The 21,157-nt window shown below is 38.9% G+C and overlaps 1 protein-coding gene across 1 annotated transcript in view; it reads left to right on the top strand.

The window, feature by feature from the left end:
- LOC126281871 (uncharacterized) overlaps positions 1 to 21,157 on the top strand; it is a 114,378-nt gene that overhangs the window by 89,549 nt on the left and 3,672 nt on the right. The window lies entirely within an intron of this gene.

Below are 21,157 nucleotides of genomic sequence, written 5' to 3'. Positions count from 1 at the left end.
GAAAGCTTGAATTTTGTGTGAATGTTTGTGTTTGTTTGTGTATCTATAGACCTGCCAGTGCTTTTGTTTGGTAAGTCACATCATCTTTGTTTTTAGATATATTTTTCCCACGTGGATATATACAACAGTTCCATCCTCCATCACAGCGGAACCCACCTCCTCTTCCTCAAAATCACCCTCTCCAAACCTTCCAGGAATTTCTCACTTCCAGCCTTGCCTCTCAATCTTTCTTGAAAAACCTTAATCTTACTCCCAACATCACCACAGCTGAAGCCCAAGCTATCCGTGATCTGAAAGCTGACCGATCCATCATCATTCTTCCGGCTGACAAGGGCTCCACAACCGTGGTACTTGATCGTCGGGAGTATATGGCTGAGGGACTGCGTCAGCCTTCAGACAACTCTACATACAAAGTTTGCCAAGGTAATCCCATTCCTGATGTCCAGGCAGAGCTTCAAGGAATCCTCAGAACCTTAGGGCCCCTACAAAACCTTTCACCTGACTCCATAAAACTCCTGACCCCACCGACACCTCGCACTCCTACCTTCTACCTAATTCCTAAAATTCACAAACCCAAACATCCTGGCCACCCCATTGTAGCTGGTTACCAAGCCCCCACAGAACGTATCTCTGCCTACGTAGATCAACACCTTCAACCCATTACATGCAGTCTCCCATCCTTCATCAAAGACACCAACCACTTTCTTGAATGCCTGGAATCCGTACCCAGCCTGTTACCCCCAGAAACCATCCTTGTAACCATTGATGCCACTTCCCTATACACAAATATCCCGCACGTCCAGGGCCTCGCTGCAATGGAGCACTTCCTATCACGTCGATCACCTGCCACCCTACCTAAAACCTCTTTCCTCGTCACCTTAGCCAGCTTCATTCTGACCCACAACTTATTCACCTTTGAAGGCCAGACATACCAACAATTAAAGGGAAAGCGCCAGTAGACAGTCACAATAAATAAAACACACAAACACACACACAGAATTTCTAGCTTTCGCAACCGACGGTTGCTTCTTCAGGAAAGAGGGAAGGAGAGGGAAAGACAAAAGGATGTGGGTTTTAAGGGAGAGGGCAAGGAGTCATTTCAATCCCGGGAGTGGAAAGACTTACCTTAGGAGGGGGGGGGGGGGGGGGGGGGGGAAGGGCAGGTGTACACTCGCACACACACACATATCCATCCGCACATACACAGACACAAGCAGACATTTGTAAAGGCAAAGAGTTCGGGCAGAGATGTCAGTTGGGGCGGAAGTACAGAGGCAAAGAAGTTGTTGAAAGACAGGTGAGGTATGAGCGGTGGCAACTTGAAATTAGCGGAGGTTGAGGCCTGGCGGATATCGAGAAGAGAGCATATACTGAAGGGTGAGTTCCCATCTGTGGAGTTCGGATAGGTTGGTGTTGGTGGGAAGTATCCAGGTAACACGGACGGTGTAACACTGTGCCAAGATGTGCTGGCTGTGCACCAAGGCATGTTTAGCCACAGGGTGGTCCTCATTACCAACAAACACTGTCTGCCATTGTCCATTCATGCGAATGGTCAGTTTGTTGCTGGTCATTCTCACATAGAAAGCGTCACAGTGTAGGCAGGTCAGTTGGTAAATCATGTGGGTGCTTTCACACGTGGCTCTGCCTTTGATCGTGCACACCTTCCGGGTTACAGGACTGGAGTAGGTGGTGGTGGGAGGGTGCATAGGACAGGTTTTACACCAGGGGTGGTTACAAGGGTAGGGGCCAGAGGGCAGGGCAGTTGGTATGTGGATTTCATAGGGATGAACCAAGAGGTTACAAATGTTAGCTGGATGGCAGAAAGACAATCTTGGTGGAGTTAGGAGGATTTCATGAAGGATGGATCTCATTTCGGGGCAGGATTTTAGGAAGTCGTATCCCTGCTGGAGAGCCACATTCAGAGTCTGAGCCAGTCCCGAGAAGTATCCTGTCACAAGTGGGGCACTTTTAGGGTTCTTCTGTGAGAGTTTCTGGGTTTGAGGGGATGAGGAAGTGGTTCTGGTTATTTGCTTCTGTACCAGGTCGGGAGGGTAGCTGCGGGATGCGAAAGCTGTTTTCAGGTTGTTGGTGTAAAACGCCTGGAATCCTTACTCGGTCTGTTACCCCCGGAAAGCATCCTTGTAGCCATTGATGCCTCTTCCGTGTACACAAATATCCCATACATCCAGGGCCTCGCTGCAGAGGAGCACTTCCTTTCATGCCAATCATCTGCCACCCTACCTAAAACCTCTTTCCTCGTCACTTTAGCCAGCTTCATCCTGACCCACAACTTCTTCACCTTTGAAGGCCAGACATACCAACAATTAAAGGGAACAGCCATGGGTACCAGGATGGCCCCCTCGTATGCCAACCTATTTATGGGTCACTTAGAGGAAGCCTTCTTGTTTACCCAAGCCTGCCAACCCAAAGTTTGGTACATATTTATTGATGACATCTTCATGATCTGGACTCACAGTGAAGAACAACTCCAGAATTTCCTCTCCAACCTCAACTCCTTTGGTTCCATCAGATTCACCTGGTCCTACTCCAAATCCCATGCCACTTTCCTTGACGTTGACCTTCATCTGTCCAATAGCCAGCTTCACACATCCGTCCACATCAAACCCACCAACAAGCAACAGTACCTCCATTATAACAGCTTCCACCCATTCCATATCAAACGGTCCCTTCCCTACAACCTAGGCCTTCGTGGCAAACGAATCTGCTCCAGTCCTGAATACCTGGACTATTACACCAACAACCTGAAAACAGCATTCGCATCCCGCAACTACCCTCCCGACCTGGTACAGAAGCATATAACCAGAGCCAATTCCTCATCCCCTCAAACCCAGAAACTCTCACAGAAGAACCCCAAAAGTGCCCCACTTGTGATAGGATACTTCCCGGGACTGGCTCAGACTCTGAATGTGGCTCTCCAGCAGGGATACAACTTCCTAAAATCCTGCCCCGAAATGAGATCCATCCTTCATGAAATCATCCCTACTCCACCAAGAGTGTCTTTCTGCCGTCCACCTAACCTTTGTAACCTCTTAGTTCATCCCTATGAAATCTCCAAACCACCTTCCCTACCCTCTGTCTCCTACCCGTGCAACCGCCCCCGGTGTAAAACCTGTCCCATGCACCCTCCCACCACCACCTACTCCAGTCCTGTAACACGGAAGGTGTACACGATCAAAGGCAGAGCCACGTGTGAAAGCACCCACGTGATTTACCAACTGACCTGCCTACACTGTGATGCTTTCTATGTGGGAATGACCAGGAACAAACTGTCCATTCACATGAATGGACACAGGCAGACAGTGTTTGTTGGTAATGAGGATCACCCTGTGGCTAAACATGCCTTGGTGCATGGCCAGCACATCTTGGCACAGTGTTACACCGTCTGAGTTATTTGGATACTTCCCACCAACACCAACCTATCCGAAATCCGGAGATGGGAACTTGCCCTTTAATATATCCTCTCTTCTCTTTATCCACCAAGCCTCAATCTCCGCTAATTTCAAGTTGCCGCCACTCATACCTCACCTGTCATTCAACATCATCTTTGCCTCCACACTTCCGCCTCGACTTACATCTCTGCCCATACTCTTTGCCTTTAAATATTTTTGCTTGTGTCTGTGTATGTAAGGATGGATATGTGTGTGTGTGTGTGTGTGTGTGTGTGTGTGTGTGTGTGTGTGCGCGAGTATATACCTATCCTTTCCTCCTTTTTTCCCCCTAAGGTAAGTCTTTCCGCTCCCGGGATTGGAATGACTCTTTACCCTCTCCCTTAAAACCCACATCCTTTCATCTTTCCTTTTCCTTCCCTCTTTCCTGACGAAGCAGCCGCAGGTTGTGAAAGCTCGAAATTCTGTGTGTGTGTTTGTGTGTTTTATTTATTGTGCCTATCTACCGGCGCTTTCCTGCTTGGTAAGTCTTGGGATCTTTGTTTTTAATATATTTTTCCCATGTGGAAGTTTCAAACATTCCACGTGGGAAAAATATATCTAAAAACAAAGATGATGTGACTTACCAAACGAAAGTGCTGGCATGCTGATAGACATACAAACAAACACAAACATACACACAAAATTCAAGCTTTCACAACCAACGGTTGCTTCATCAGGAAAGAGGGAAGGAGAGGGAAAGACGAAAGGATGTGGGTTTTAAGGGAGAGGGTAAGGAGTCATTCCAGTCCCGGGAGTGGAAAGACTTACCTTAGGGGGAAAAAAGGACACACACACACACACACACACACAAGTAGACATTTGTAAAGGCAAAGAGTTTGGGCAGAGATGTCAGTAGAGGCGGAAGTACAGGGGCAAAGATGTTTTTGAATGACAGGTGAGGTATGAGCGGCGGCAACTTGAAATTAGCAGAGATTGAAGCTTGGTGGATAACGAGAAGAGAGGATATATTAAAGGGCAAGTTCCCATCTCCGGAGTTCGGATAGGTTGGTGTTAGTGGGAAGTATCCAGATAACTCAGACGGTGTAACACTGTGCCAAGATGTGCTGGCCATGCACCAAGGCATGTTTAGCCACAGGGTGATCCTCATTACCAACAAACACTGTCTGCCTGTATCCATTCATGTGAATGGATAGTTTGTTGCTGGTCATTCCCACATAGAAAGCTTAGGCCTCAACCTCCGCTAATTTCAAGTTGCCGCTGCTCATACCTCACCTGTCATTCAACATCTTTGCCTCTGTACTTCCACCCCGACTGATATCTCTGCCCAAACTCTTTGCCTTTACAAATGTCTGCTTGTGTCAGTGTATGTGCGGATGGATATGTGTGTGAGTGTATACCTGTCCTTTTTTGCCCTTAAGGTAAGTCTTTCCGCTTTCAGGATTGGAATGACTCCTTACTCTCTCCCTTAAAAGGCTACATCCTTTCATCTTTCCCTCTCCTTCCCTCTTTCCTGAAGAAGCAACCATTGGTTGCGAAAGCTTGAATTTTGTGTGTATGTTTGTGTTTGTTTGTGTGTCTATCAACCTGCCAGCGCTTTTGTGTGGTAAGTCACGTCATCTTTGTTTTTAGATATATGTTTCCCACGTGGAATGTTTCCCTCTATTATATATATATTATGATGTGACTTACCAAATGAAAGTGCTGGCAGGTTGATAGACACACAAGCAGACATTTTTGTGTCTGTGTATGTGCGGATGGATATGTGTGTGTATGCAAGTGTATACCTGTTCCTTTTTCCCCCTAACGTAAGTCTTTCCTCTCCCGGGACTGGAATGACTCCTTACCCTCTCCCTTAAAACCCAAATCTTTTTGTCTTTCCCTTTCCTTCCTTCTTTCCTGATGCAGCAACTGTTGGTTGTGAAAGCTTGAATTTTGCGTGTATGTTTGTGTTTGTTTGTGTGTCTATCATCCTGCCAGCACTTTCGTTTGGTATGTCACATCATCTTTGTCTTTAGATATATTTTTCCCACGTGGAATGTTTCCCTCCCCCTCCCCCCCCCTCTCACTCTCTCTCTCTCTCTCTCTCTCTCTCTCTCTCTCTCTCTCTCTCTCTCTCTCTCTCTCTCTCTCTCTCTGTCTCTCTCTCTCTCTCTCTCTGTCCTGCAGTAGCTTACAAAAGAGTATGAATGATGATATGTCTTTTACTTTATGTGGAAGACTATTGTAAATTTACATAGCTCTTTTTACTGTGGGGGTTTTATAGGATGATGTCCTTATTGACTGTACATGTATGGTGACAGGAAGTAAAGTAAGTGAAAATATAAATGTTATAAGCAAATAGAAAATGTAACATGAAGTGCGGTAGCCATATTGTAAACATGTCCCTGGACTGAGGTGACTGTGCCTAATTTAGCACAAGAAGAAGAGAAAAATAAATACACAAAAACTAGAACACTTTGCCCAGGAAAGAAACATGTAAAAGTAAATTTTCATAACATAATTCTAGCAAAGAATCATATAAAAACAAACAAAAAGGAAGCATAAAATAGTCCACTTCTTCTGACTGACAAATGCACCTAATGATTACAAAGTTTTACCAATAACTACACCTTAGATTTCTTTTTTTGTAGAGCATCATTATCGTATAAACCTTGAATGTTATTAGGATGTGGGAAATGATAAGTACAAGATTTTGATTGGGAAACTGTGATGTGAAAAAAGCAGGAACGTAAAAGTTAGGTAAGAGTAAATAAATGAGAAGGAGACTAGATGACATTCAGTCCAGACAGATTGTGAGGATAGAGGTAGCTAAAAGAAAATGGTTTTGGAAGGTAAGGAGAATGTGAGTGACATGATTACTGAAGCAGCTGTTGAAGTCACTGGTTGTGTTTTGTCCTGGTGTACATATTGGTGTTTAGCCACAGCCTGGAAGTAAGCACTCACATGAGGTGTTTGTTTATCAGTTCTCAGTCCTATATTGAATTATGCAGAACAGTTATATATTTCTTTATCTACTCATTCTTCCATAGACAACTTTCATTGGATGAGTGTCATCACTATTCTTCGGATGTGATGCTTTTACATCAATTGTAGTGACTGTGTTGACAGGGATCTCAACTATGAATGTTGTGTTTAACTGCACAGCAGTTACTCATTTAGTTTTAAGCCATGAATGTCTTCACTGTGTAAAGAAAGATGAATTTGTATTTACCTTTTTCTAAATAAACATTATTAATGTGATAGCAGTCCACGATTGTAGACTAAAAAACAAGAGTGTCATTCAGAATAATAATGATCAGCTATCATCTAAAAAGAAGATTGTTATTCAAAAAGCATGCTTTGTGTGAAATTGGACATGGCTGGCATTAAGATACCAGTGTTTGATGGAGAACACTATGGGAACTGGAAACAAAAAATGAAAATCTATCTGAAAATGAAAAAATGCTATATAGTGGCTTCAAGAATGAAAATGAGCACAGATAAGGTGGACACTAAGCATGAAGAAAATCTGACTGCAATGAACTACATATACAGAGCAGTCTTGAACAAGCATCTAGGTTTCATGAGTGATTAGGAAACCACAATTTGAGATAGTGAAGTAGTTTGATAAACTATATTCCAAAGAATCAACAGCACTACAGAAACAAGTTGGGCAAAGACTATAGTGACACGGCAACATTCTGTAGTATTTTGGAAAAATGCTGAACAAATTAAAATTGGCAGGTACAAAAGTGAATGCCAAGGAAAAGCCAAACTACATATTGAGAATCCTGCTGGAATCCTGAGCTGTATCAGGGACTTGATCAATGTTTTGAAAGTAGAAGATCAGACAGCTGAAGACAGCTGACTACGTTAAAGTAAATGTTAAGTTATGGATTTAAAAGACAAGGATGGAAATGAAAGAGTGTAAAATCCAATGTATTTCATGCTGAAAAGGAAACCAGTATGGGCTACCAGGAGCAGCTGTGTTGCAGATGTGGCAAATCAGGACATTTCAAGAATTGCTGCCAGTTGGAAACAAGCAGAGATTCATGGATATGTGGTGGACATCATCAAGGAAGAAGTTGCAGCATTTGGCAACATAGGCAAACCAATCAGCACAGTGAGGACAACAACAATTGGTCACATTGTGAAAGTAAACATTATATCTCAAGAGGCAGTCATCATCCAGGATGCCAAGGATATCAATAGAAAGGAACTGGCATGAGCAGTTTTGCAAGAGAGGTGCTATCTGCAATGGTAAGTAATAATGTTGAGTCAGGTAACAATGCACAGACTGTTAGGTTATTGGACAGTGGTTGCACAGATTGTATTGTTCATAATGAACATTATTTTTCCGCGTGCTTAACCTTAAAACAACCTGTGATTGTAAAATTAATGGATCATAAAGTTTTGCAAACTCCAAAGTAGGAAATAAAATTAGTTATCTTACAGTTTATGATGACATGATTTCACTTGAAATTAAAAACGTATTTGGAATTAAAATCATGGACATAAATTTGGTAAGTGGTGCTAAAGTTACAGAAACACACAAAATTGTGTCTGTACGCAATATCTAGAAGATTTTTGATAAAGACAATAACATACTTGCAATTGTTTTGAAAGAAGATAGGCTGCATAAAATGACAACGAAAATTTACAAGAAAGAGATTAATACAATCAGTGTGAGTAATAAGGAGAGTTTATCACTAAAGGAGAAATGGCATCATACACTTGGACATGTAACTTTTAATGATTTGAAGACATTGTGTAAACATTGTATAGCAGATGGATTGGAAGCAGATTTAGAATCAGAATTTATGAAGTGTAAAGTTTGCATTGAAAGCAAAATGCACAATTTACATTTTGAAAACAGTAGAATCAAAGCAAAAGAAGCATTACAGTCTATTCACAATTATCTGAATGGGCTTCACTCAACTCCAGGTCGGCATGGGGAAATATTTTTTCCTCACTTTTATTTATGATTATAACAAAGCAGCTACAGTCTACACTATCAAATCTAAAAGTCAAATATATGGCTTTTTGTGGAATATGTTTCCAAAATTTAAGATTTAACTGATAAATGGGAAAGAATAGTTAAATTCTAGTGTGTATCAAATTCTAAGAGAGAAAAGAATCATCCTAAATGCCTGTCCTCCTTACATACATGAATTAAATACTGGCGTTGGAAGACACAATAGGTCAATTGTGGATATGTCAAGATTCATGTCAGATTAGATAGGATGTTTTAGCTAGAAATGTTTTGAGCAGCTGCATACCTTAAAAGCAGAGCTTTAGCTAATACTATTGAAAGGGAAACTTTTTGTGAGATATTGTTTGGGAAGGAACTTAATATTAAATATTTAAAATTGTATAGAAGTAGTGTTTTTGTATGTGTGCCAGAACAACTGAGAAAGTCAAAGTGACATTGTAAAGCAGATTTGGGAATATTAATAGAGTACAGGTCCATAGCTCATGGTAGCATTCTTGCTTCCCACATACGGGGTCCCAGGTTCGATTCCTGGCTGGCTCAGGGATTTTCCCTGCCCTGAGATGACTGGGTGTTATGTCGTCCTCATCATCATCATTCATCCCCATTACAGTCTGAGGAAGGCAATGGCAAACCACCTCCGCTAAGACCTTGCCTAGTCGGCAGTGTGAGTCTCCCACATTGTCCCCTATGCTCCTCGAAGTATGGGACCTCAGAATCATCATCATCATCTCAGTGAAGTAGGATACAGAATATTGATTAACAACCAAAAGTTATTTTTGCCACACATGCGGATACTGTGAAAGATGATGTCAGATGTATTGATATTAATGACTCTTATTCAGGGAGTAAAGATTTTAGTGCTTCTAAGTGCAAAAGCACAAACAATGAATCAGTAAATGAGCAAAATTTAAGAAAGGTGCATTGAAGGCTGTCCAAGCAATCATAAACAAAAACATAAATAAAAAAGGGCAACTAGAGAATGTAGAATGCCTGATAGATTTAATGATTATGGAAAGAGTAGCTTCATTTATGTAAACTTCTGTATTGTTGACAGCCCAGAAAACTTTGGGGAGGTGATGAATAGTATTGAGTCAGAAATTTGGAAGCAACGAATGGATAAGAAAATTGAAAGTTTAAATAAAAATGAAATGTGGAAACTAATAATTAAACCAGTGAATATAAATGTTCTCATTTAAAGTGGGTTTTTCAAGAAAATCAGATAACACTTGTAAAGCAAGAACAGTTTTAAGTGGCTTTCAACAAACACAAATTCTGGATGATATTTATTTTCCAGTAGCTATGATGTGAACTTTGAAAGTTTTGTTCCATTCTGTTGTCCAAAAGGTTTAATTGTAGAAAAATTGATCTACAGATTGCATTTCTTAATGGTAAAGTTTTCTCAGAAATGTATGTGAAGCAATCTCCTAAATGCAAGGAAGGAACATACAGAGTTTGTAAGTTATTTGAGGCATGATACAGCTTAAGGAAAAGTCCTAGAACATGGTATGAGTATTTCAAAATGTTAAGGTCTGCAAACAAGTCAATATTATTATTGGCTTTGTCTACTGATGACTAAATTACACTGAAGAGTCAAGAGTCATGGGATACCTACTAATATCATGATGGATCTCCTTGCACGGCATAGTGCAGTAACTCCATGTGGTGTGGACTCAATAAGTCACTGGAAGTCCCATGCAGAAATATTAATCCACCCTGCCTCTATATCAATCCATAACGGCAAAAGTTTTTCGACTTCAGGATTTTATTCACCTCTCCTGTGTCCTCTGTCTAACCTGCAGCACTTCACTGTCCACCACTCCCACCATACTATCCCTCCACAATTGTTTCCTCCTCACATTGACAATAGGGTGTCTCTGATACACCAATACTATATAGGTGGGGAGACAAAGATCCATGACTGAGACACATTCTCACGATGGATGTTATAATTTTCCTTGAATGTTTGAAGTTCACAAACCATGTCTGTCTTGGTATGAATGTAAGTATATATGCATAGCTTTTACCTCTTGTTTGTTGGCTTTCATTCCATTCTTCCTGCCATGAGAGAATTGCCTATTGTTTTACTTTTAGGAGGTACTCTGTGTATGGGAGTTTAATACCCATAGGTCTTCCACTGTCAATCACACCTCTTGCTAGTTGATCTGCTTTGTCATTGTATAGAATGCCAGAATGTGATTTGACCCATCAAAATTCTATAATTTAGCCAGTCTTCTTAGCTTTGTGATAATGATCCACTATGTCGAAGGTGTATTTACTAGTTCTTTTGCACCAATTCCTGTAACTAATGGATTTTAGAATGCTTTGAGAGTCAATGATTATTACGACCTTGGTTATTTTGAGAGGTCTTGCATATTTTATTGCCTCTATAATAGCAAAAGTTTCAGCAAGAAATATGGAAGCATCACATGGTAGTTAAAACTTCCTTTCTTCTGCAGATTCTGAACAGAAGAAAGCACATCCAGTATGATTTCCCATCCCCATTTTTGAGCCATCTGTATATAGTTTAAGATAACCTGGCCACTTTTCTGCCAGGTGCGATGTTGGTGAAAACTGCCCATATCCTTTCCCTTTGCTGGAATAGTCAATGTATGATACAGGAATATCATGATAAGAGCTATGATAATCATATAGGAACATTGGAAGAACCTCACTTTGATATACTTTCTTCTGGAGATTTTTCCAGCCTTCATACTGCTTGTAGATATAAAACTGCTGTTTCCTGACATCTCTGTTATTCCCAATTTGAGAGAGCGTTTCACACTTTTTTATCAGTGGATGTTTAGTATCTGCCATCTGCTGTAAGATATAATGATCACACATCATTGTTCTGTGAATATAAAAAGGCATTTTTGATGCTTTAGGAGAAGGGCATTGGTGGGAGAAGAATGCATATGCAGATGCATAAGCTTCTGTACTGCAGTTAATCCAGTAGTAGTAGGTACTTGTTAGCAGCAGTGTGATAGACCATGCATCCATAGTCTACTGTCTCTCAGTATATTTACTCCTTAATGAAATTTGTCCTAAATAATATATTTCTTTTTCCAACAAACAGCTCAGTTCATACATATGATACCAGGAACAAAAATGATCTGCACAAGGACTTAAAAGCACTTAATTTAGGTCAAAAAGGGGTCCACTACTCAGGAACACTTATCTTCAATAATTCGCCAGTAAACATAAAAAATTTAGTTACAAATAAAGATCAGTTTAAAAGGAGCCTGAAAGACTTACCAGTGGCCAACTCCTTCTACTCCATTGATGATTTTTTTAATAGAAACAAATGATGTATTGTATATACTCATACTATTAGTACTGTCGTTTCAGCTTAAAAAATGATGTATTGTATGTACTCATACTATTACTATTGTTATTTCAGCTTAAAAAAAATAATTTAAAAAATTGACTTGTTTCACATCCATGAGGATCTCCTCAGCACGGATCTATGGAATGAAAAACTAATCTAATCTAATATAATCTATATGGGAATGTATCAATGTATGGTAGTGAGTGAGCAGAGTGTTGGGGTGAGCCCCCCACCATACTCTTGTCACTGGTCTGATAAGGTTCAATGCTTTCTCACATGTACTGATGACAGTTTGAATATGAGGTATCCAACTCATTCTGGAATCAAAGAGAACACCAAGAAACCTCATCTGGGATTTTAGTGGTATTTTATGATCAGAAAGACTTACACTATTCAAGCAGCCTGGCATAGTTTGGTTCATGAAAGGAACAAGTACTGATTTTTCTACCGAAATCAGTAACCCACAGTTATGTAATGTTCGATCCAGTGTGCCCATCGAATTTGATAGCTCACACACAGCCTAATCCATTCCTTTGGTCAACACATACAAACAAATATCATCTGCATACTGGGATTTTAACTGGAAAAGGGATAATCCTTGCCAGCTCTTTAGTATACAGTGCAAAGGGTAGAGGGCTGAGGATAGCTCCTTGTGGAAGACCAGAAAAATCTTAATTTCTTTCAAACATTAGCAATACTAACATTGTTATTTAAAGATTCACAGAAATGTTTCCAGCTATTCTTTTTACAGTCCGTATTGCCTTCAAACTTTCACTGCTATTTTCTGATATGCAATGAAGTTTTCTACATTTTGTTCTTTAAAGAAGTTACTGTACGCAAATGTGCACTGTGATATGACTCTAGAGCTCTCTGGTGTCCACCAGACTGGGGGCCATTGCTTCAAAACGATGACTTCCTTTTTTCTTTGAATGGAAATTGTTGCAGCGTCTTCAATAATTGAAATTAGCTGTCAGTAGGCCTCTTTTGGAGCAAACAAATTGTTAAAAGATTCAACTGGACTATTGCAGTATACTTTGGCCAGTCAGCATCCTTTATTTTCCACCTGCTGTTTGAGTAGATAATTTCTACTGTATTTATAGGTAAGTCTATTGTTATTTCCAGAGTGAAATGTTCTGAGCCAAAAGGGTCTTGTTTGAGTGTCCATTCCATTACGCGGTTGAAGTCAACAGAGCACAATGTCAAATCTATGACCAACGGTTGTCTTTTTGGGTTATGTATCATAGGGGAGAACCATCATTTAGAAGAATCAAATTGAACTTTTCAAAAAGTGTAACTAACTCTCTGCCATCCACATCATCTATTTCGCAACCTCATAGTGAATGGTGTGCATTGAAGCATTGAAGTCTGCACTAAGGAAAAATGGTGTTTGAAACTGGACTACAATCTGATCCAGTGAAAGATCTAGTATTTTACTCTTAGGTGGTTTATAAATGGTGATTATGGTGAATACACCGTTAGGAGTGTAAATCACAACAGCAACTACCTGGAATTCTGTTGTCGTAACAGTGATGTCCAATTTTTTAAACTTAACTGTCTCTCTAATCAAAATGGCTACTACTCCTCTTTTCCATCATCTCTTTCATTTATGGGAAGAGCATATCCTTTGAATTGTATTCGTTGGATTGGCTGAAACCAAGTTCTGCAAATACAAGCTACCAGTATGTGTGGTTGCTACTAAGCTCCTGATAAAGACCTTCTCTGTTCGATATTGCTGACCATGTATTCCACTGGAGTATCTAAAAAGCTATTGTCAGATTTGCAGAAGTCTTCAACAGTATTACATGTAAGAACCTGTGTCATTACCATATCTGTTTCATTTTTAAGAGAAATAAAGATCTGCATTATTAAAGCACAAAGGCTGTTAATAGTAGTTTCTCAACCAGTATAAGATGTTGCCAGAGGAGTGGGAGGATATCAATTGTTTTGTATTGTGTTCTGTGGACCCTGAAATTCGTATAACATATCAGAATAACCCTGCTTGTATGGACTGCGAATAAATGGTTTATTTTTGTAATACCTAGGCGCTGGAATCAACATAACTGCATGCTTAGGTCCCTGTTGTAACCTTTTGTCCATCATGTTCAAACCTTTTGGTTTCTCACATATTTTAGACCAGTCACTAGGAGAGAGCTCTTATGTTGCAGAAACCCCAGCAGTAGTCTGTGCAAATCATGGTTGCAGTGATGAGACAGTAGTTGTGTAAGAAGTGCCATAGGCTTCGCTGCACTTTGCTTCCATGTGCTGCTGATAAATTGGGCAACAGCGATCAGTAGTGAGATGGTTTCCATTGCAATGCCAACACCTGGACTCTCTGGCATGTGAGCACTGTGAGGTCTCATGGGCTCCCATGCATTTGGCACAGCAGACACTACTACGACATTGCAAACTTAAATGGAAGTTTCTAAGGCAATTGTGACATTGCAAAACTGACTGGACATATGGTGCAACAGGGCATCATATACTACACAAATACACATACATTGTTGAGACTTAAATGTTACAACAAATTTTGGTGTGGGAAATACTTTCAGCTCTCCATTTTCTATTACCTTCTTTGTGAACCTTCATACATCGGTTACTAAAAATTCCGACTTTATTTCTGCAAGGATATCTCAGTGGGATAATACAATATCAGCATCACAGATAACTCTCCTTCTCTTTGTTAGGAAATTTGGAATGTAAGCCTCCCTATTCTTCAGCTGAAAAAAACATCAAACAACTGCAACCTGTTTGCAGACTGCCCTGTTTTGGTTTCAATATTATACCTGTTTCTACCAATAGCTGAGATATTAACTATTTCTTGTCTTAAGTTATTACTTTCTGTAAATAACATTCTTCCAAGAGCCATCGAATGTAACTTTCCTACATTACCAATTATTATTTCCTGTAGGAGGTAACATTGTGGTCACTAGATTGTGCAAGTTTTTATGACTAACAGACTTTTGGGAAGGAGGCTGCTTATTGCAATTCCTGCCTCCTATATTTACACTCAAGTTACTGTCTACTTCTAGAACTTCCACAGTGTATGCAACATTTTTAATATCTACCATATTTATGTCCCCTTCAACATTACTACTGTGCTTTTCACTTGCCTTTGCCTTCTTGAGAACATTTGCATCCGGAGCTGCTGCCTGTTGGGGTGATAGTGATCGGTGTCTTGCCTTTTGTCACTGGGTGCTGTTTGTCAGACACTGAGACAAGACAGCTGAACTTGATGAGTGCTGATCTATCTCCATCTGATCATTCCGAGGACAGTGATCTTGAGAGCACGTTTTGATGGTACTCAGTTGATGCTTATTTGTAATTAACACTCTTGACGGAGGGTGCATCATAACAGTCTTTATGTTGTGACTCATATGCAAAGTGATAGCCGACCATTGGCCAGTATTGACTGGGATTTCATCATTAGTTTCCATCTTAAAAATAGTGCTGAAAGAAATCTCCCAGCGACAATGCTTTGACACTTGTTGCTAACTAATTGCAGGTAAAATATCTAGTAGATTACACTAAAAAGAAAACTTGGTAATAGTTCCCCAAAACACCTGATGAAAATGGTACCAGTCACTGAACGGAGCACAAACAACTGCTCAGCATGGCTGCCATAACCTTTCTCAATATTCTTGTGAGAGATTGGAAAAACAGTTGTTATTTATTTCGTTGCTAATCAAAGAAAGTATTTTAAAATTACTTTTGTAAATTTTCTTCAGCAGCTTCTGTTCTCTGAACAGAACTGAAACCAAACATTTCTTTGCACAGAATCTGCAGTTTTCGTAGATAACCCATAAGTTTGTTTTTCATAAGAGTTTCTACTATTTTTGAAAAAGAAGACAGAAAGGAACCAATCTCTAATTCTCTGCATTTTCTGCACTTTTTTGTAAATGGTGTTATGAACTCCTCCTTTGTTGCTAATAAAAATCTTCAAAGGTTCACATGCACTTTTTCAGGAATAATATCACTAAGTGTGTGCAAACATTTTACACAAGAAGGAATTTTGAAAGAAAAATTAAAATACTACAATGTACTCATTTCATTCTGATGGCTCTTTCTCAAAAGTATGGGCTGTTGACCACATGGCTTGCTGAAAACAATAATTATCTTATATCTAGGCAATGTAATTAGGTTCATATTGACCATTTGGATACTGCATGATTAAGTCATCATCTATTTTATTTTCTTCTTTTCATATTTCCACAAATCAACCTCCATTCTGGTGCAATTCAGTCATTTGAACGTAACAGTTTCACATCTGCTTAACAACTGCTTAACAACTCGCCACACCAAAACTCACTGACTAACATCTTGTTACACAAAACCCATATCATATGTTTCATTAAATGGTTCATGTGCTGACACTTGTTGCTGTCCCAGCATTGAAATCGGCAGCAGTTTGCAAAAGGGTTGCACTTCTATCATGCTGAACAATTCTCTTCAGTTGTCATTGGTCCCTTCTTGCAGGATCTTTTTCTGGCCACAGTGATGTCCGAGGTTTGATGTTTTACTGGAATCCTGATATTCATAGTACACTCATGAAATGGTCATATGGGAAAATCCCCACTTCATCACTACCTCAGAGATGCTGTATTATATTACTTTTGTGCCAACTATAACACAATCTTCAATCTCACTTAAATCTTGATAACCTGCCATTGTAGCAACAGTAACCAATCTAACAACTGTGCCACACATTTGTTGTCTTATAAGGCATTGTTGACCACAGCACTGTATTCTGCCTGTTTACACATCTCTGTGTTTGAATACCCATGCCTACACCAAACACAATCAGAAGTATGAAGATACCATGCATTCAACAATTTAAAGCCAACAATTAATCTCCATTTCCGGTGCATCACATATGGCACACCACTGATAACAGAGTGCTTCATAAAATATGAAACCTTTTATGTAAATGAAGCTTCCATAATGCAGAAATATGCGTCTACATCCAGCCCATTCATTGGGTTAATTACAAAAAGATACCTTATCTTGATAGAGACTGTTATGTGCCACCACTCATGCCTGTAAATGTCAACATGAAGCACAACAGCACACTCATGCAAAGTAGTGTTGGAATTCTTCAGAGCCATCATAAACCTCACTAACACAGTTCTATGTAAACAATATATGGGAACATAATATGTTTCCAATTGACCATTGTCCTACAGGAACCATTGCTTCATCAACCCTGTGTAATGTTTTTGCAGCTTTGCATCTCATCTTCAAATAATTCACTGCCTGACCTTAACAAACACAACACAGCATCCCAGGTTATGTTTGCACATACTAGGTTGATACACAGTGCAGCATCTGATAGAAGTGACTGTAAATGGGAAATGCCTTTAGGCTCACTCCCACCAGAGACTGCACTGGGTGTCAACTAAGTTTATGGGAACAGTAAGTTACTGTCCCATATGGTGCAAAGAACAAAGTGGCTGATAATGCAACTCATATATCATTTATTACAGATCTCCCCTGTGTTACTGTGAAAAACAAATAAATGGCTGAAACTGAGAAATAATAGAATTAGCAATTCCTACACTAGTGTAGTGCAACTAGCAAGAAGCAAGACCAAAGAATATAAAAAAAACACATAGTTTCCCCATCTGCTTGTCAAAAATATGGTTCATTGATAACATGACTCATGCACAATAAATGTCACATCTAGGGATATGATCAGGTTTTATAGTTTAAATCTAAGCACTGGTGGTTTCAGTTTCTACCAACAGATGTTGGATTTTCTCCATTTTAGATTTCCACATAACATCACAGATTAGTCCTCATACCATTCTTTTATGTCCAGAGAGAGTTACATGTAAGTAATTACATCTTTTCAAATAAATATTTTCAGAATAAATTACAAACATAGCAGTAATTACAATAATTTGGAATGTAATTACAATTTCATTGGGAAATATCAAAGAAATTGTGTTTTGAAAAATAATTAAATCAATAATTATTCACTTTAATACATCATTTGAGCATAAATTTTTATTTTGGATTTAATTAAAGTAATGCTTTACTTTCTCATAACTCAAAACTCAAATTTATGTAATTTCAGAAAAAAAATGTTTATGTATCAGGTGGTCCATTCACAAGATAAATGGTAAGTACAGAAAAGGAATGAAAATTGGAACATTGATCAGTTCCATTACTCAAGAAATACACCAGGACATAAGTTAATTATTAAATACTCATCTTCAGTTCTTGGTGATCTCTATTGGTGCAGTATTTGTAAAATAATTTTGTGAGTATCTACTCCATCAAAATTTGCTGCAACTTGTTGAATTCTTCAGAGTGCAACTAATGCAGTAGTGCCAAGAAAGCTTTCCAGAAATTCAGGTTAATATGATGTTGACTTTCAGAATTACATATTTATGAAAAAAAAACAGCTGGCTCATAAAAGTCTGTTTTTTGAAAACTGAGATCCCAATGACTGACTTACTGGTTGCATATATTTCTCACAATCACTGCTTATGTCGTCCATTGTTAGAAACAGAAAATTTATGGATTAAAACCAAAACCTTGCTTGTGTGCTGCATATCAACTGGCTACATCCAGTAATGCATTAATTTGTTGTCCCCACATTGCAACAAACTGTTTCATGTGACTTTTAGCTTTTTGTATTAACACTAGAATGGCAGAGCTTCTGATATTCCTAAAATGGCAGAAAGGGATCACTTAAATCCCACATAAAATATTTTCTTATTTGACTTAAACAAGTACTTTTATTAGTGTTTGTTAATCCATACTTTATTTCTAATAATCACATCAGTTATTTACAATTATAAAAAATAATTAGTAATTTATTTGAACACTTATGTACCATATAAATTTATTGCTGCTACTGTTAACAAGTTTCTCAACTATAAACTTTACTTTATTAACTATTCATACAATCTTCTAGACACATTTAATATATTTGGTTCATTTTACTCTCATACGGGTTTTACAAACAGCTCTGTATTACTTTTCACTCAAGTCGTTTGAAGCTGCTAGATGCACTTAGCAATGGTGATTCCTGTTTTATGCACACATTTTCTGCACACAGCTTTGTGGCTCTTTACACAGTTTCCACTGGTCTTGTTGCCTTTGCAGAGTCTGGTTTGGCACTTCCTTTGCTTTCTAGGTGGTTTCAGTCCCAAATCTTCTTTCTTTGCCTGATGTTCTTGCTCTTTTGTTCCATTGAGTTCATTTGCCAGTTGAAGTATGAACTTCTTCCTTTCCATTTTCTTGTTCATTACTATGTTATAGATGACCCATGCATTTATTACCACCATGTCCAGTGTGTTGTAGAAGACATGTATTTGCCATCTCCTACATGCAACCTTCGCAGTATATTTATGGGTCATTTGATCAACTGCATCCACCCCATACATTGTTGCATTGTAGAATGCTATGATTCCAGGTTCTTTCCTTCCTTTCTTGCTTATTGCTACTTCAGCGTGCAGCATACTCAGTACTCAGAAGAATGACATTTTTATTCTTCTTTCCTTGGTGTACAGTCAAGGTGCAGTTTGTGTTGCCACTATTTTGCAGTATTGCGGTGGAGTGTATTTTGGCATTCGGCTTCTTTACTCATTGGGGATTTCATGGCAGATCTTATTCATTGTACCAGCTAATGTAGTTTTCTTTTCTTTGAGGTTTTTTTAGCATGATGAAGACATGTAAAGAAGTTGTCTACGGTCACATTACTTCCTTAATTTACAAATGGCTCCATGAGACACAGATCGATGTACTCTCCAAGTGGTTGTTTCTCTCTATGTGTGTTCTCTTTGCCAAAGTTTGGGAAAGCATTACATATATACTTTGTTGTTACATCAACAGCCAATCAAAATTTGAGACCATATTTGTCTGGTTTGTTGAATAAGAATTGAGTAAAGCTGCATCTTGCTTTGCTTGGTAACAGTTGCTCATCAGTGGTTATACTCGTATTTTCTCCAGGGCGGTAAGCACGAAGAATGTTTTCAATGAACTTTCCCCAAATTTCAGATACAAGAGAGAATTTGATGGCTGCCAAGCTTTCAGCACAGGTTAATTTTTCATCAAAATGGAGAAATTTGAGAAGCTCCTGATATCTGTCCCTTGGCATAGTGTCCTTGATAAAAATTGGCCCCAAAGTGTGCAACCAGAGGTTATCCACATACATACCTTTTGTGCACTGTTCACCCCAAACATACATGATGGCTGTCAGTTTCTCCCGTTCCTCAAGTGACACAGTCCAGTCATTGTCTTGTAGTACTTTTCAAGCATTTTATTCTATGTATTTCTTCATGAGATGTAGCGTTGCTTCATCAAAAATAAGATGAAAGGCACTGACGACAGAGGTGTCTCATCGTTGGCAAGCATAATCAGTGGGACTTCCTGTCTCCTTCAGAACATTCACAGCTGACTACCATCCAGAAGATGAATAATTTCCAATCTCCCACAGGGTTCCGTCCCTTGCAATCATCTTCATAGTTTCCAAATGGCAAATGAAGTAATAATTGACATATATCAGCATCTGAATCCTGTTCCACTAATCACCCTCATTCACAATGTCTTCAATTTCACTTGTCAGATACATAATCATCATCTTCATCAGTGAAGTCAACTTCTGATTCAACTTTGGAATTCTCTAAGAGATGTAACACTTCTTCATCAGAAAGTCCATGGTGACATGCGTGTTCGAAAATGTATTTCAGGGACAAAGACTGCCTGAGTGACACAACATAAGCTGCTGCAGACTGGAATATACACATGCCAAGTTGCAAGAATCAGGAGCAACTGCTCTGCATCACTGCTCACTGTTGACACTGCATTGTTGGATAATTTACTTATATTCAGAAGAGAAATTACAGTGGAGACAAATTGACCCATTCCGCCATTCTAGGTATACAGAATGAAATGGTGAAGAAAATTAAAATATTTTATAAATACTGAAACATCTTCAGAAAGAGGAGAAATTTTTTTTTTAAGTCATATAATTCCATTAATGAAGTACATAAATAGATTGGTTATGACAATGAACGAAAAATGTATGACGGGTCATTTTGACCCCTTCCACCATTCTAGTGATAAAAATTCATAAAATGTGTTTGATAATAATGCTTTTTATTAAGTTGTTTATATCATCAAGATTATTAGCCTAAAAACATTCCTAACATTTGCTTGAGAGGATTCCATAAATACTAATTAAAAGCTTATGTTCAAGTATAAATTAGTGACCATCCAACCAGCTCAGAGATATTTGTGCTCTTTCTGATGTTCAAACAAAATTAATGTCAGTATATGAATCAATGTAATAAATTTAGTTCTAAAAGACCAGATAAATGAAATAAAATCATTAGAAAATTTATATAAGCCTATAAATGTGGTGGCCTGACACCTGAAGTAAACACTTCATGTCATACATATCCGAACAATCTTACATCAATTTATGAATGACATTACACT

Source organism: Schistocerca gregaria, chromosome 7, assembly GCF_023897955.1.
Source record: "Schistocerca gregaria isolate iqSchGreg1 chromosome 7, iqSchGreg1.2, whole genome shotgun sequence".
Lineage (NCBI taxonomy): Eukaryota > Metazoa > Arthropoda > Insecta > Orthoptera > Acrididae > Schistocerca > Schistocerca gregaria.
The sequence above is the reverse complement of the archived record's forward strand: the minus strand, read 5'-3'. Positions and strand labels throughout refer to the sequence as shown.